Here is a 17,862-nt window from a genome sequence, read left to right on the forward strand (position 1 = left end):
TTAACTAGTTTCCTTTAGAATGTACCCCACGAATGTATCATTTTCCTTTGGCAAATAGCGCTCATGTGCTTTACCGTATTGAAAAAAAAAGCATTGTAAATTTATGTTTGCCGTATGGAAAAATCATAATAGATTGATTATCTCTTTCTTTCTTTCTTTAGGAAAAATGAAAGAAACTATCATTCAGACATTAGCTTTAAAAATAGTTTTAGCAATAGACTATGAAAAGAAATGAAAACGAAAGATTAACAAATCAGATTATGAGCTATATTTAAAAAATGTTTCCTAGTAGAAATGAAAAATATTTTAATACCCCAATTAAAATAGAGATAATTTCCGATTTCCAATTTTTGACTTGCGAAAATTTAATGTTATTAGATTTAGGTATTTTAGTTTTAAATACTACGTTATTTGAGCAATTCTGGATGCTAAAGCAAGAATATAATTCAATCATATCTGAATTCGAAATTTATGTTAAGAATGCTTTTAACGTTGCAATTAGTAATACCATTATTTTCTCTATAGAACAATAAACAAACTGAATTACGAAAAATGCTTGAACATTAGGGCAATACATTTTATGTTAATCGCATTACTATTTACATGCTATTTTCTATTTATCAACAAATGTACTTAAGATTTTTATTTAAAAATTATGAATTAATATATGTATTAACTTCTGAAAGTATAAAGTTAAGATTAAAAATGTTATAAGAGTTATGGTATGATTCAATATAATTACCTTTGTCGAATATAAAAGAGTACAGATACACTTCATTTACTTTTATTATAGAAGCACGTATTTACGTCTTTGCCTCAGATGGAAAGCATATTTCTGCTAACGAACATTTGTTTCTATGTAATTGATCGTGGCTTTGATCCATTAAACATCTGTTCGAACATCACCATTCGAGCGCTGTGCAAAGAATAGCAGTACAGTTTAGCAGTAGAGAGGGAAACACAGCAACAGAGACAACTGACATGTTGTATAATGGCATTAAGGCAACATGCAAACGTCAAAAAAATATAAGGACATCAAAGAAACATATGACATCAAGGAAACCTATGGGCATCAAGTATTAATAAAAAATCCAATGTTTTTGTTGGTAAGGACGACTGCATAATGTACACGAAAATCCTAAATTTAACAATGGTCGCTCATCGCAGCACCCATACAGTTCGAAAATTGTTGCTGAAAAGTCTTGTCTAACAGTAGTTGATGAACAAATCACTAACACTGCTGATATAATTATCGGCAGCGAACATCTGCTGTTATGGATTCTAAGGTTCAGCAAAGAACAGCATATAAAGTTTTCTCGTGAAGCGATAAAACCAGCAAAAGTCATTTAAAATGTTTTGTAAAATATTTAAAATATTGTGTAAATGGTGCACAAAGTATATGGGGATAAATTATTAACTAACACGATCAAATGCTTACGAATGATTTCGTGATGGTTGCGAAGATGTTTACGTAACTATTTTTGGCATGGTGTTGAACCCCAACAGTGGTCATCCTTCGCACTTTCCAATGTATGAGAAAATAGAAAATGTTCGGCAATTGTTGCTGAAAAATGGATACTATTCTATTCAAATGTTAGCTAATAAAATTAATAAAAAGTGCTACCAAAACTGTGGTGGAAGATCTAGAAAAAGGAAAATATTGTTCTCGTTTTCATGTTTATGCAATGACTGCATAACGGAAAGAGGATCGCATTTGCGTCTAATGATTTGATCTAAATGACATATAGTGGGTACAAAAAGTATTTGCACACATACATTTTTGTTCACAATTTATAAGAAAATGAATTAATAAATACAAAAATTGGCATTTAAAAAATAGAATAAGCCTATTCATTTAAATTAATTACAAAAAATACAATAATATTAATAAAAAACATTTTTTGCAACAATATTAAAATAGCTTATGTCAAAAAAAGTATTTGCACACATGCATTTTTGTTCACAATTTATAAGAAAATGCATTAATAAATACAAAAATTGGCATTTAAAAAATAGAATAAGCCTATTCATTTAAATTAATTACAAAAAATACAATAATATTAATAAAAAACATTTTTTGCAACAATATTAAAATAGCTTATGTCAAAAAAAGTATTTGCACACTCAACTCAACTCTAGCAAATTTGCATTTTATGCTATTATTTGACAGTCATCCCGCAGTAAATAATATATTTAAGACGACTATAAAAGGAGGTGTTGTCGAAACGTTATCAGTTGATTGCCGATTCAAATTGTAATGGCACCTAAGAAATCTGAATTGTCGATTTCATTGCGAGAAATTTTTTTTTCTCTACGTGAAAATGGCCTAAGTTATCAAGAAATAGGTAAAAAAGTAAATATTTGCTTCTCTACTATTTGGTATGTTATAAAGAAAGAGGATCTACATCAAATAACTTGCGCTCTGGACGCCCAAAGAAACTTTCACTGCGAATGAAGCGAAAAATCATAAGAGAAGCATAAAAAAATCCATTTGTTAGTGCAATTACTTTAGCCAATGATGTCGCTTCAACATCTGGAGTTCAAATCTGTGCCCAAAGTGTTCGAAATGTCCTGCACGATGCACACATTTATGGGAGATCACCAAGGGAAAAAACCTCTCCTACCTGAACGAAACAGACTGAAGAGACTTGAATTCGCTAAGGAATATATAAATAAGCCAATCGATTTCTGGAAAAATGTCATATTCTCCGACGAGAGTGAGTTCAATATCTTTAAATCAGATGGCAGAAAATTAGTTTGGAGAAAACCTTGTGCTGCTTTTCATACCCAAAATGTGTTACCTACAGTTAAATATGGAGGAGGTCTGTCATGATTTGGTGGTGCATGGCTAGCAAAGGAATTGGTAATTTGTGTTTCATTGATGGGAATATGACAGCTCGAACTTTTATTGATGTGTTGCGAGATAACCTGCCACAAAGTGCAATAAAATTGGGTATCAGTAATTCGTACTATTTTCAGCAAGACAATGATCCCAAGCACACTGCCGATATAACTCGTATGTGGTTGCTTTATAATGTACCCAGAAAACTTGCCGCTCCACCACAATCACCAGACTTAAATTCTTTGGTAAATCTGTGGAATTCTTTGGATTTAAAAATAAGAAAAAGGAAGATTTCAAGCAAATCTGCCCTTTAACAAGCCCTTATTGAAGGGTGACCGAATACTGAGCCTACTGTTACAGAAAATTTTATTAAATCAATGCCAGCAAGATTACAAGCAGTAATAGATGCTAAAGGCATGCATACTAAATATTAGTTATTTGAAATTTGCTTATATATTTTATTTCTTTTGTATTCATGCAGGTGTGTAAATACTTTTTTGATGAGATATTTTAATTTTTTTACAAAAAAGCATTGTTATTTATATTATTCTAATTTTTCTGTTTGTTTTGGATGACTAAACTTATTCTGATTTGGCAATACAATTTTTTTATTTCTTAATGCTTGTTTTTATGAATTGCAAACAAAAATGTAGGTGTGCAAATACTTTTTTTACCCACTGTATACAGCCAAGCCCCGCTATAACGAACTTCAAGAAACGAAATGTTCGGTTCGCTTTTTTCGGTGTGATAAGAAAAAACATTTATCACATCTCAAAATAATGTAAAAACTGATTGGTGAATCATTCAGAAAGATTGATTAGCATTGCCACATTTATCAAAAGTAGTTAATGGTAACTTTAATTAAAAAATATTAAAAGTTACATACAACTATTATTAAGCGCAATTACTAAATTTCTTTCTTCGTTTTATTTCAGTTTCCCCACAGGTTAATAATTTTACACAAAACATTACTTAGCAAGAAAGTCATGGTTCAAACCCATCCCTCCATTTAAACATTATCATCAAAAATGCGCAATTAGCAATTATGAATAAAACTCAGCCTTGAACAGAGTGCTGTCTGACAGCTCAATAAAAGAACTTGAATGGCATAAAACAGCCAATTCGAGCTCTTCGTCAATGGATCGATGGGTTTTTTTTTTTTTTTTTTTTTTTTTTTTTTTTTGACTCAGCGCCTTGAAGACTTTGACATAAATGGATAAACGGTTCTTTGACTCTCTGGCATCAATGGATCAATTGGTCTCTCAACTCAGCGCGTGAATCAATAGGATCTACATTTATTACCTGTCCTTGTTTTTCAAGAAATGAGTTTTATACTTGCCTCATTTAGCCATTTTACGAAGTAAAGGAAGTACTCTAATCGCCAAAAATTTCGGGTATCATATTTAAACGAAAATATTCATTTTGGCCGTTCCAGAATACATTTGAACGACTTTTTGCATGACTTCTGTACGTATGAACAGAATGAAGGACTCTTTTACCAATGGATTGTAAAAGTGGTTTAAAGTGAATTCAAAAGGCATTTTTTCGTGATGTTTGTACATACGTATCTCACATAACTCAAAAATGTTTAGCAGCAGAACGTTGAAATTTTGTATATGGGACTGCTATAACTAGTTATGCACTTTCTTTTTTAATGAAAATTGATATATATATATCTCCACTTCCTTACCCGGCCTTTATTTTCGCTGTCGTTGGTCTAGTCATACGCTTCCAATTACAGAAGTATTTTAAATGGCGAAAATATTCAGGCTTTGATAATACCAAAATTTTTAAAAGAGATTTAATTTTAGAAAAATAATGACAGTTAACTTTTAATGGGTTTTCCTGGTTTTTATACTTATATTTGGGAAAATTTTATACTCGTTTAGAAAAAATAAAATTATAAGAAGCTTGACTTCCGTACGACAAAAACTTACCGGGTTATTTAATTTCAAAATTTGCAATTTTTGACGTCATTTTCAAATTGCCTTGAAGGATCGGTTAATTGAACTATAATAATTCGGGGAAACAAATTTTAAATGGAGTGCAGCAAAGAATATGCATATTTTAATAGGCCCTACAAGGAAGTCTAGTGGTGTCGCATCAGATTTTTTAAAACAAAGCGAAAAGTAATGGTGAAGATAAAAGAACAGTCAATTAAAAGCGCTTTTCGCTAGTCAGATATTCTAAACAAGATGAAATTAAGTGTTAGTATTTTTTCATATTAAAGTAGATATTCTAAACAAGATGAAATTAAGTGTTAGTATTTTTTCATATTAAAGTTCCAGAAATTTTGGAAAACGTTAGAAAAAATCAAAAACGTTTCTGTCAGAGATGTCCATAAAAGTTCGTTATATCCGATTATTATACACTTGGAAGTTCGCTATGGCCGTAAAAAAATAGCATTAAGTCTACAGGTAATTGGACGGGATCAAAAGTTCGTTCGTTATAAACCGGGTTTGCTATAGCGGGGTTCAACTTTATTTTAGAAAACAAATTTTGACTGCACGTGAGAGTTGATATTTTGTTTATGAACTAGATACAAAACGACATCCATCTACTTGGATTGAAGAATGATAACCATGACAGCAGAAATTTCGGTTCCAGAAAGCTCGAGCAAAAGCCATGTTGGCGATCTTTTTTTTATTGGAAAGGGATATTTTACAACGTATTTGCTTCTGCAGGATAGACAGTAAACTCTATATTTTATAAAGAAATAATGAATTAGACTTTCTGTAGATAATTCATTACATTAGACCTGAAAAAGCGCTACAGATATTTGATTTCTGCTGCGCTACAGTGTCCCGTCATGTAATTCTATTTTCGTCAAGCAGTTTTCAGCAAAGGAATTTGTTCGAATTTTCAATTATTTCCCTTATTCACCAGATTTGGCACCTGCAGATACTTTCTCGGTTAGAGTTGACTTTAGGGTACCTCTTGTATTATCGCGAAGTTGTTTCATTTATCGCCAAGTTAATGTTTCGTTTATCGCCAAGGTGTTGTTTCATTTAAGGTAACCTGAGTAGTTGAATGTTACGGAAACCTTATTCTGACGCAATCGGTTCCGGGAAATTTTGAATCATGGAATGTTTTGTAAGGGCTTTTGTAGTGTGTGTTGGTTAGGAAGTACGTTGCTTGTTTCATTGCTTAGACGGTAGAATGGCTTAATGCAGTAAGATTAATTTGAGGTTTCTGTACGATTTGGTACGAAAGGGTAAAAGTGCATTAATTGACTGGTGTGTAAATGAAGGTTTACTTAGTAGCCATTTTCCGGACAGTCCGGAACTACGTAGGATATTTCTGACTCCTATTTTCGTGAATTTATGCGGCGACGCCGATATACGGATTCTAGAACAGATAATTTTAGGAAGTTTTTGGATGCTGTTGAGGAATTTTGTGTGCCACAGACTGAAGACGAAGGGATTTCTAAATAAGGGTAAGTGGATATTTGCTTTGTGTAGTGCTTAAAAGCATAAGAGCTTTTCCTTTTTAATGTTATTTTATTGTTCGGTTTAAAATGTAGTTTATTGAGATTATGTATTTTTTGTTTGCCTCTACTGTAGAATTGGATGCTCCTTTGACTTTTTAAGTGAAAATATATCGATGTGTACATGGACAAACTCAAGGGAGTGTGTGCAATTCTTTGTCTTATTATTTTGGCTTTGTGTAGCGGCGATTTTTGCCAGCGCAAGCCAAAATAACAAGTCAAAGAATTGCACAAACTCGGTATCCATGTAGCACTAAAAATCGGGTACCCTTAAACATACTTTTACCACTTTCTCTTCCCTGAAGTGGTCTTCCCTCAAAGGTCATTATTTGAATAGCGCTAAAGAGTATTGTAACAATAGACTCAATTTAAAAACATAAGTTCTACAAAGAGCTCCTCCAACTATATGAATGTAAAAAGCGCAAACCGAAGAGTTAGTAAAAAGAGTCCTCTTTCATTAAACTTTCTATTTTGTACGAATTTAGTCTTAAAACTCTGTAGACATGTTCAAATACAATGCACCTGATATAAAATGACGCAAGTCTAGATTGTCAACATTTGGTTGTTCATAAATATTTACATATTTTAAAAGCTGCAGTGCTAATAACAAATAGAAAATTACAAATAATAATACAAATTATTTATAATCGAAATTTTAAATGTTAAATCCATTTATTAAATTATATTGCAAGAACGTGCAAAGTCGCTTCAAAACTTGCAGATACTTTTTGAAGTGGTCTTCCCTCAAAGGTAATTATTTAAACAGCACTGAGTACTGTAACAACAGACTCAGAAAAAAAAAAAAAAAAAAAAAAAGAACCGAATCAGAAGTTAAAGCAAATTGGTCAGTATACAAGAGTTTTTAATAATATTTTGGCATTTTTCTTTTAAACTATAATGTTAAAAATGCGGCTTCCACACAGTGATTTTATAAGTATTTTTACAATTACTTTTATCTATAAAAGACGTTTCTAGTAACATTATACTATATGCTACCGTGAAAGACCGAAATTGGAGAATGTCAATACATATTAAATACGTCGGTGAAAGACTGACTATTTCGTGACAAAAAACTGTCATCAACTTCAAAAACAGAATTATTTAATCTTTTGTTCACATTAAACTATATGATAAAATTATTTTCCTCTTTTTAATTCATTAATGACTTAGAGCTTTAAATAAAAGATTATTTTATAGAGTCTCCTTTTTACATTTTTTGTATGCTTACATTAAAACCTTTTAAGGCATACAAAAATTAAGCAAAATAACGACCTTTAATTCTTTGCTGATTTAGCAAAGACTCTATCAATTTCGAGGGCAAACAGGTACAAGTCTCTCTTCATCAGCAGCAAAGAAATCTAAAAGTGTCATTTCTTGAATAGTGGGATGTAAAGTTTAACTTAATTTATTCTTAGAGATATATTTTCTAATGTGATCGTATCTGGTTTATTATCCAAGCCGCATTTTCATTATTAATGCATTTTCGCAGAAATTTAAGGTTAAAACACACTGGTTTTGATGCGACAAAAAAAAAAAAAAAAAAAAAAAAAAAAAAAAAAAGGTTCCTGTTTAGAAAGTTCATCGTGTACATCCTGTTTAGAATTTAATTTTTTCCCAGTAAAAAATTTTGTCAGACACGATATAAGTGAAAATTGCTTGGAGCAATATCTGGGGAGTAAGCAGGATGTGGCAAAAGCTTCCAATTAAATTCACTAATTTTTTGCAGCGTTGTTCGAGCCATATGCGGTCTAGCGTTATCATGATGAAACAACACTTTCTTGATATTCACCAATCGTGGGCGTCTTTTGATCAATTCTGAGTTTAGACTGCAAAGTTATTCACTGTAAACTTCTGAATTAATCGTTTGATATGGTTCTAACGGTTCAAAACGTTCTGAACGGGGTTCATCATTCAACGGGATTTGGTATGATTAGCACTCCTACTGAATCAAGAACGTTGAGACTGGCGTCAGTTGCATCGTCATTTAGAGGATATCTCTTTTCGATTTGCATGCCAAGTTAAACAAAAATTTTAATAATCGTTTATAAACTTGCTTTATTGTCACCTAACAGTGCTAAATTTTTATAAAGCCACAGACTTACCTCATTTTATTTTAAGATTTATGATTTATTGCATTGTGTGTATCTATCTGAACTACACTGCTGGCCACCCAAATTGCAACACCAAGAAAGACAAGAGACATCACAAGAAAATTTATTTAGTAGATAACATGTTGACCAAGTATCAAATGACTTCTGTGAAGTGTGGTTCCTTCCAGAATCAGTGGCTAAAGTAGCCGCCCCCCCCCATTGTTGGAAATCACTGCCACACGCCTTGGCATTGATTCAAAGAGACTTCGGATGTGTTCTTGGGGTACAGCAGACTAAGCAGCTTCCACACTTTGCCAAAGCTGATCTGGTGTGGCAGCTTGGGATGTAATCTGGGTCAATCGTTCACCAACCATGGACCACATGTTTTCTATCGGCGAAAGATCCGGAGAGCGAGCCGGCCAGGGAAGCAGTTCAATCTGGCGATTGACGAAGAACCCTTGGACAATGCGTGTCCCATGTGGTCGCGCATTATCCTGTTGAAATATGGCTGTGGGCAAGGCCTGAAGGTAAGGAAGAACAACTGGCTCCAACACCTCGGAGATGTAGTTCAGGCTGTTTAAAGTACCGGAAATGCGTATTAGAGGAGTTCGAGAAGTGATATCCAATACCGCCTCATACCATAATAACCGGTGCAGGATCAGTGTGGCGGTGCATAACGCAGCTGTTCAGCATCCTCTCTCCACTGTGTCTCCAGACTCGAATCCGACCATCGTGGTGTTGCAGACAGAAGCGTAACTCGTCAGTAAAGACAATTTCATTCCATTCTGCCGTCCACATCCTTCTTTCATCGCACCATTGGCGGCGGAGACCTTTGTGGTTCTGCGTCAAGGGTAGACGAAGCAATGGACGTCTTGCGGACAGACCAACCACTCTGCTGTAAACGGCGTCGAATGGTACGCGCAGACACTGGATGATGCGTTGCAGACTGAATGTGCTGTGCTATGGCTCGTGATGTGACTGAGCGATCCGTCACTGCCATGCGCACAATGTTCCTGTCGTCACGTGAAGTGGTGCACTAAGGTGGAACACGTCGGTCCACCTCAAGGAGGTTAGAATAGAGTTGTAGTTAATTACAAAATTATAATTCCTAAAATTAATGTTTTTAACTATCGTATATGTATTCTTAAAAAAAATGGTTCCGTAATTTTAATTAAATTTAACTATGATTTAAAATGTATTTATTTTCATTTAAATCATTTCTGCAATCAAAATATATGAAAACGAACGAATCAAACGAAAAAAAAAATCATGTATGTTTTGAAAAATTTTATTCCGCCTTGTGCATGCCATTTCAAAATTTAGGTTAAAAGATTCTAATCAAAACTGAAAATTTAATTCATTCATTTTAAACCCAAAGAAAATTTTGTTTATTTTATAATGCCTTTAAATACTCAAAAGCTTCTTACATAGAAAAATTAAAGCAAGGAAATTTCTTTTGAGTTCTTTAGAATTATGACTCACTTTTCTATAAACTGAATCTGATATTTTTAGAGGAATTTTACTATTAGCTGATTCTATACACATTTTATAAAATTCTAAACGTGGGCCTTTGAGAAACCATACAAATGTTTACAGAATCATTTCTCAAATCTCTACACGACATCTATACATATTTCTATGGAATCTCGGTATGTGACTTTTCATAAGATAAATTTTAAAATTTTAAAGAATTTTACTGTAGACCTTTGATTTAGTTTATAGAAACCTGAGCGATAAGTCTAAATGGTTTTAAAGAAGTTTAACACTGGATTTTCTTATAGAATTCTGTAAGACATTTTTGCCAGAGGAGAAAGATTATAACAGATATTGGCGAACTAAGTGTTTGCAAAAAATCGATACAAACTTGGATTTTTTTCAGATTTTCTTTTTTTTACGCTGTTGGCATGCGTCGTTTTTTCGAGGGAGAGTTCAGTTGTGTTTCATTAGCATAAGGTGTGCTTTATATATATATTTTTTTTTCAATAAACTGTCGAACTTTTTAGTTCTATTGATACTATCTGCAGTCGCATTTCACATTCTGCACTTGTTTCTATACTTTGTTTTTGTTGCCACATACATTGAAAAAGACATTTTTTTCCTTAAATACGTTGCTCAGAATGGCATGAATAGCTGTGTGAGAAATTTTAGGATTTTCTGCATGAATCTGTAATAAAAACATGTAGGAGCTGCTCTGCTTAAATTTAGATTTTAACATCAAATCTGTTGATATGTCGATAAGTTATTCCCTTTCCTTGACTGCTAAACCTATAAGGCTTAGCGGTTAGCTACACTACGAGTTAGGGTTTACTCCGAGATTGATTTGAGTAATTTTAAGATTTGTTTCGTGTGTCAAGGAGGAACTGCTAAATATCCGCATTCTCCTTGAGTTATTTCCATCCACTATTCTGCTGTGCATACTATTTATTGTGCCTGTTTTTTTACCTAATAAATTGAGGCCCACCAGCGGCCGAGCGGTAAAGTCGCTGAACACTGTAGTTCGGTCCGAGGTTCGAATCCCGCGAACGGGCTGGCTGCATGGGTGTTTTCGTGGTTTTCCCCATGTGTAACGTGTATACGAGCCAGTTTCCCTTAGAAAGTCCTCCACGAAAGGCATCCCTCCCCTTTGGCAGATAGCCCTAGTGTGCTTTGCCGTAATTAAATACACCACCAACACATAAATACACCACCTAATGAATTGTTCATTTTTCTTCCTTATCTGGACTTATTACTCAAAGAAGTATCAATGATATCGTAGCTGGCAACAAACTGCGTGAGATAATCGCTTGAATACTAATGCACGATTTTAAAATTTTAGTTGTTTGAAATCCGAGTTTACTCTATTTACATTTCGATTAAAACGAATGTGAATAACGCCACAGAAACTCTATAAATGGAGATAATTAATTTACAGAGTGATATATATCTTATTCAAAGATTTGAAGACATAGATTTCATTGACCTTTATTCGTATTTGTCAAAAATTAAATATGCTTGCGAATTTTTAAACTAAATAATCGTTTTTTAATACATTTCCACGTGAACAGCGTTTTTTTTTTCCACAGTTGAAAATTAATTAAAAAACAGCCGATTGACAGATAGGCATCCAAGATCTGTGATAAATATTATTTCTGTTAATTTTCTTTCAGTCTACAAAATTTATCAAAATCAAAACACCATCAAATTTCAGGATATAGTGAAAAATGAAAAAAACTTTAATTATTTACATATAAACATAAGTATTTTTGTTTGTGTCAAAGATATATTAAATAAATAAGACAAAGAGACTAGCTTGTCCTTTGGTCCCACTTGAAAAGTTTTCTCTGAAACCTCAGTAAGTTTGTGAAATGTTTTTTTTTAAATTTAATTCAAAGTAAGTTATTTAATGCTTAATTAAACACATTAGAATTATTTAAAATAAATGTCAGTCGGAAAGTTTAATATTTAGCTGACAATGTATTTTAATTACAAATTGTAACCAACGAAAATATCTTGCACGTACCAAACTTTATACTAAAGATAGAAAGCAAATTATTATTTGTCCAAAGGGTCAATTGACCCTGAAGGACTACTAATTTCGTTTTGGCATTTTGCTTCGTAAACTTTAAAAGGTTGTATCACGTTTTAAATCGTTGCCACTATATATTATCGCACTGTCCTATATTTAAAGAAATTAATGAAGAATCTGCATAAATGTATGTATGTTTCTAGCATGGAGATAAAACAACGGTACGTAGTCATCAAAATTTGAATAACGTAATCTTTCATAGAATATGAGCATGTGGAAGCCCTAGTAACACTTCAACAAAATTTTGATTAAAAAACTCGACAATTTCAAAGCGAGCAATGGCAACGAAAAAAACAAAAAAACATTTTTATCTCTAGTGCGAGAGACTCTGTATCGGAAATTCTAAAGATATGCTCATTTTAAAATTAAATTGCGCTATTGCTGTTCAACTGAATGTTATAGTTTGAGTTCGTAGAACATGATATCTAATAAATAAAGGTAACACACAAAACATTAAAAAAACGCCTCTTTGGACGTAATTTAAAATCTGAAACCTTTCAGATTTTTTATTATTATCATTTATTTATGTTTTGATAAATAGTTAGCATGCGAAATTTAAAATTTAGTTAAAATGATTTCTATTTTGTTAAAAAATGTTTGGCCCGGAAGTTATTTGCAGATCATGTATAACCCATGCGTAACTCGAGTTTAGCATTGCTGACGTAGATTTCTAAAATATATTTATGAGTAGAATATTATTGTAAGCAATTAATGCTCACTGTTATTAAAAAATACGTAAATACAATACTGCTTGAGAAATACGCGATTAGATTTCTCATTACAGTTGAACCTCGGATCAGGACTTAATTCAAGAACAAATTATCTGAGGAAAAATCAATTCACAAAACGTGTGCTGAATTACGAATATTAAAGTTGGCAACATATTTTCAAAGATGTTTTCAGGTAACTTATACCACATAATTAGCATTCAGGAACTTCTGAAAATATCATTTTAGTATTTTCCATTGCTCGATTCTCATTTGCAAATCCTGTCAGCAAATTACGGCCAGATTAGGCAGAAACTCTGAGTCCTTTAACAAGACAATTTCACGGAAGGGAATTATGCACCTAAATAACATCTTTCTCATCTTTTCCCACGTATACTGTCTACATCACTTCATAAGATACATTAAAATTAAGTTTACTGTACGTAACATTAAGTTACTTAAGTTTTCGTCCATTTTTTCTGTTTAATATTGCCTTAATCTCTTTTGTTCTTTATTTAATGATTTCAATTATTGGTTATGAACAATTTTGGCTATGTGAATTTATGTTTTTTATGACCTTGGGTTATGAGCTTATGCAAAAATTATTGTTGCAAAATTCAAATAAGCAATCATCTGTCATTCAGGAACGAACTAATTCATTTTACATTAATTTCTATGGATAAAATTGCTTCGCTTTACCAACATTTCGGTTGAAAAGCACCCTTTCAGAAAGAAATTAAATTCGTGAACCGAGATATCACTGTACTTAGGAAAACAATATTATTCTAAATACTAAAATAAAACAAATCGAAATATGCGTTGCTGTACCCCATTTCCGGATTGACATTTATTGTTTGTAGTTTCTTTCAGACTGCTTCCTAAGATGTCAGAATGGATGGGGGGAGGCAATTTCCCCTCTTGACAGCATAATTAATTATGCAATTAAATGCTTCTTCGTCTAAAAAGAAAGTTTCTAATTAGCAAGCCAGAACTTCATTCTCTAATGAATTGTGATGCCGCGTGACCAAAAACTACTCCCCGCATCCAATCATGCGTGACTTTGTCTGCTCCGTTGCATCGTCATTCGTGTTGCACTTCCTTTCATAAACCGGTTCAATAATAATCATCTGACGGATAATATCAACGACATCTCGTTGGATAATACAAAGTTTTCTATCTTAGTTCCGTTCTAATTTTAAGTCAGAATCCCTTCCCGAGGGACAGGTCCAAGGGTCCTCTCTTCTTCTAACCTCAAACGTCAAGCCAATGCCAATGATTTGCAAATTTTGGAGTGCCTATGGTTCAAAACCATTTACCTCCACATCAGAATTACTAAAAGTGAGCAGAAATTGGAAAAATTTGGCATAAGTGATTTACTTGATGCTCAATAGAGGGAGCCACAGGCTCGAGAAAGTTTAGGGATAGAGATGAGAATATAAAAACTTAAGTATCATAATTTTTTTATAAGTTTTTAGGTTTTTATAATTTTTTTGTATTTTATATTTTATACTTTTTTTGGTTTTTATAATTTTTTATACACAGTACAAACACTAAAGCAAAAAGCGGATAGGAAAGAGTTTACGATTAATAGGCTCATTGGCATGTGGCTTGTGTTGGAGAGTGCAAATAATTAATGGGATCGCACGTCAAACCACTAGAGATGTATAGGGTGTTTATAAAATAACGTGAGGTATTCAGAGCCCTCTAGCGAGTAAAGTATCAGATAAAACATAATGAAATTTGATGGGCATACAGAGTGAAACACGGGATTTTGATTTCTTAAAAAAAAAAAAAAGAAAAGAAAAAGAAACTAGTACCAAAAATCGCTGCCAGGGGAAATTTTGGCGCTGCATAACTGTATTAGTGTGAATAATGAATGATTAAATGCCTAACGACACAGCACAAATCAATTTTATTAACAACAAATGATTGATACTTATAAATGAGGTTCAGTAATGACTCCATTGTGATGTTCTAAGAACTGCATACGTTGCACGACATTTTTCATAGCTGTTCACTGCGTATTAGGATTAATTTATCTCACCTGTAGTGTTATTCGATCTTTGAAAGTTGCGATATCGGGGACATATCCTTTATTTCAAATCGTTGAATAATGTTTCGTAACTTTGGGATGTTCATCGATCCTTCTCGCAACTTTTTTTAAGTTCCGAAATTCACGAAGGCAGCATTGGCATTTTCGTTCCGCTGACAATACAGCTTGACTAACAAATCACGGTCACGAAGAGTATCGAAAGGCAGTTGGCCTCAGAATGATGAGAATTCTCCCAACCTTTCGTTTTACACTCATGATAACTACGTGGGATGCGATTATGCAAATTAATGCATTTTATTTTGTAAACAGCGCCCAATTTTTTTAATCGACATTCCATGGTCCACTGTGTACTCCCCATCAAATTTGGTTACGTTTCGTGCCATACTTTACTCGCTAGAGGGCTCTGAGTACCTCTCGTTGTTTTATAACCACCCTGTATTTAAGGTACGCATACCATATAAATACTACACACTTACATCTAAACCCTCTCGCCCTGTAACCCCACATCTAAACCTAAGGATTCGAAAACGGGCCCAGCGATACGGCAGCCAGAAACAGTATGAGTTATGCTGATCAAAGCGAAATTCAGAATTAATGATTCATCATCGGAAATGATTGCAACGATGTAATTTAATTCAAAGAAAGAAAGAATCTTGAGCATTTAATTGACGAAACAAATCAGCAAAGTCTTGTATCATTCGTTAAATAGCTTTAAAAATATATGGCTGAATAAAACGTCCCTCGGCAGACTAATAATCTGAACCAGGCGAATCAGATCACAAACTATTTCTTAAATTTTGCCAGTTCTTAACGGTAAGACCTCCATTAGCAGGATTTCTTATTAAAACAAAAGAAAAGAGGACACTTTGAACCCCAGCTCTAAGAAATATCAAACTTTGAAGAAACATTTAATAAGCAAATATGACCCGAGCAAATATCGTACTGTACGTGAAGTTACAAAGGTAGTGAAAAACTCTTTGTTTACAGATAATGCACACCTGATTAGCACACTGCTAAAGCCTTTTCTAAAGTTAGCTCCTTTAGTTTATTCACCAACTATTTTATGTCAAACGGCTTTCCTGTCTTCCTCGTTTCTCATTTTTCTTCCAGAATCCAAATTTCTTATTTAAATGAGGTAGAAAGAGGATAGTATTTAAAGGATGGTTTTAGAGGTTAGAATCAGAGCGTGTTCTACCTTCTGAAGGCCACGTTGCTAATCTGATACTTTTGAGAGTAGTACTCTGTGTCGCTGTGTTATTCTCGCCATTAGGCTTGTCATGCCGTTTTAAGTCACAGCCAACTTGCGCGCTGCTCTATTTGTGTAGACCTTAGCCGAACTTTACTTAGTTAAGTAAAATCCAGTTACTTTCATTTATGCCATAAATACTGGCTTCTATTACCATGGATGGTGCCTTCTGTTAATTTAAGTTAAATAAAAGGGTCTTTAACCTTTACCTCTCTCTGTGGTACTTTACAAACACAGTGATAATTCACTTCTAGACTTTTAGTACAGTTTATGTTTCCAAAGAATACGAAACGTTATACCTGTAACAGCAGGCTCTGAGTCTAAGAGCTAGTTCAGGAGTACTGCTTTAGCCAGATACACAAACGCTTGGTAAAAAGGTACAAAATTTCAGAACAACGTTTACACACCTATTGCCTCTGTTTTTCAAATTATACAGAACACTCTGCCTGCCTGTCTGCGCCCGAATATAAATTCTTCTTAAATATAAAAAAAATATTAAAACACAGAAATGTCGCTCTCGAATGGATTACATCTATTTAGCCTATTTTGTAATAAATTAGTGCAAAGTGCTCAACTGCGTTTCTGCACGAAGATGAATTTACTTTTCCATCGTACTTCAGAACTAAACAGCACACTACATCCGACGGCATCAAAAATAATTGTACGGATCTCAATAATTACAACAAGAAGCTTCTAAACCGAGTTAAACGTTGTTGCATTCTGTAAACATTGTTACATTCCATTAACTTCAACAACTATAAATTCAACTTACGTAAAATATTCTCAAATATCTTTCTAATTCTTGAAATCAATCGGCAATTAATTATTTTAATATTCTCCGTTTAAATTCTATATGTAGGAAATTCAAAAACTATAGCATATTAAAATTTGATTTTAACATGCTGTTACTTCTTGAGTTATTTGATGACACAGGTGTGAAACTGCAAAACACGAAACGAATGGTAATCAGTCTTATTAAAAATCCAAAAGCATTGCAGTAACATTGTCTGTACAGTTCTTAGGACAACCCATTTTAGTAATATCTGATGTCTTATACCTTAATTCAATCTTGCATGCAAAAGTTTGAATCGATTTGTCAAATCTTTGCATCATTGAATAGCAAAATTCTACACAAGCTATGCTTTTAGAAATTATGACAGCTAGGGATACCATTTATCAATAATGAATAACAGAATGTCTCAGCCACCAAGACTATAGCGGTTAAGGAAGCCTACTACGCTACCGAAGGGCCCAGGTTCGAATCCCGGATAAGGCATGGATGTTCGCAAATGTATAGCGCCCGTGCGGCATGGGGGTACTCTAAATATGGGGTGAGCCGAAAGTCCTTTCGAAAGGCTAGTTGTATGGGATTGAGGAGTAGAAGACGTTCCGACCGCCCCCCCCCAAGACTGCTCTCCATCAAAATTGGGGCCTAAATGAGCGAGGTCGTAGTGTCACCTGTATGATGCTCAAGGCTCTTGCTAACGCCAGGCACAATCTGGCACTCCTCGCCCCGATAAATTTCGTGGGCTTGTTCTGATGATACTGTCACATAAGTAAGATAAGTCACAACAAAAACACACACTGTCTCAGACAAAAATCAAAGGCAAAGCGTTTAATCATATTAGGAGTCTCCAAAGCAATACACGAACTCTATACACTTGCTAACGCAGCTTCTCGTCAAGTATCATTTCGAAAGTGATATACTTCTGCGAGAAAGCAGCATTACGCTGACAATTTGTTCAAACGCTGTCATTTTCCCGCAGTTTGTTAGATGTTCAGATAAATGACAGCTTCTCACTTTACAACATAACACACACTATTCACAAGGAAATCCTGAAAACTCGAATTTTAAGCTGATTCGGGAAGGAG

At 33.6% G+C, this 17,862-nt stretch overlaps 1 protein-coding gene across 4 annotated transcripts in view; it reads right to left on the bottom strand.

The window, feature by feature from the left end:
* LOC118197447 (lewis-type alpha-(1,3)-fucosyltransferase-like) overlaps positions 1–17,862 on the bottom strand; it is an 81,619-nt gene that overhangs the window by 21,404 nt on the left and 42,353 nt on the right. The window lies entirely within an intron of this gene.

This window comes from Stegodyphus dumicola, chromosome 7, assembly GCF_044657685.1.
Source record: "Stegodyphus dumicola isolate Sdum_Otavi_A_Nest chromosome 7, ASM4465768v1".
Lineage (NCBI taxonomy): Eukaryota > Metazoa > Arthropoda > Arachnida > Araneae > Eresidae > Stegodyphus > Stegodyphus dumicola.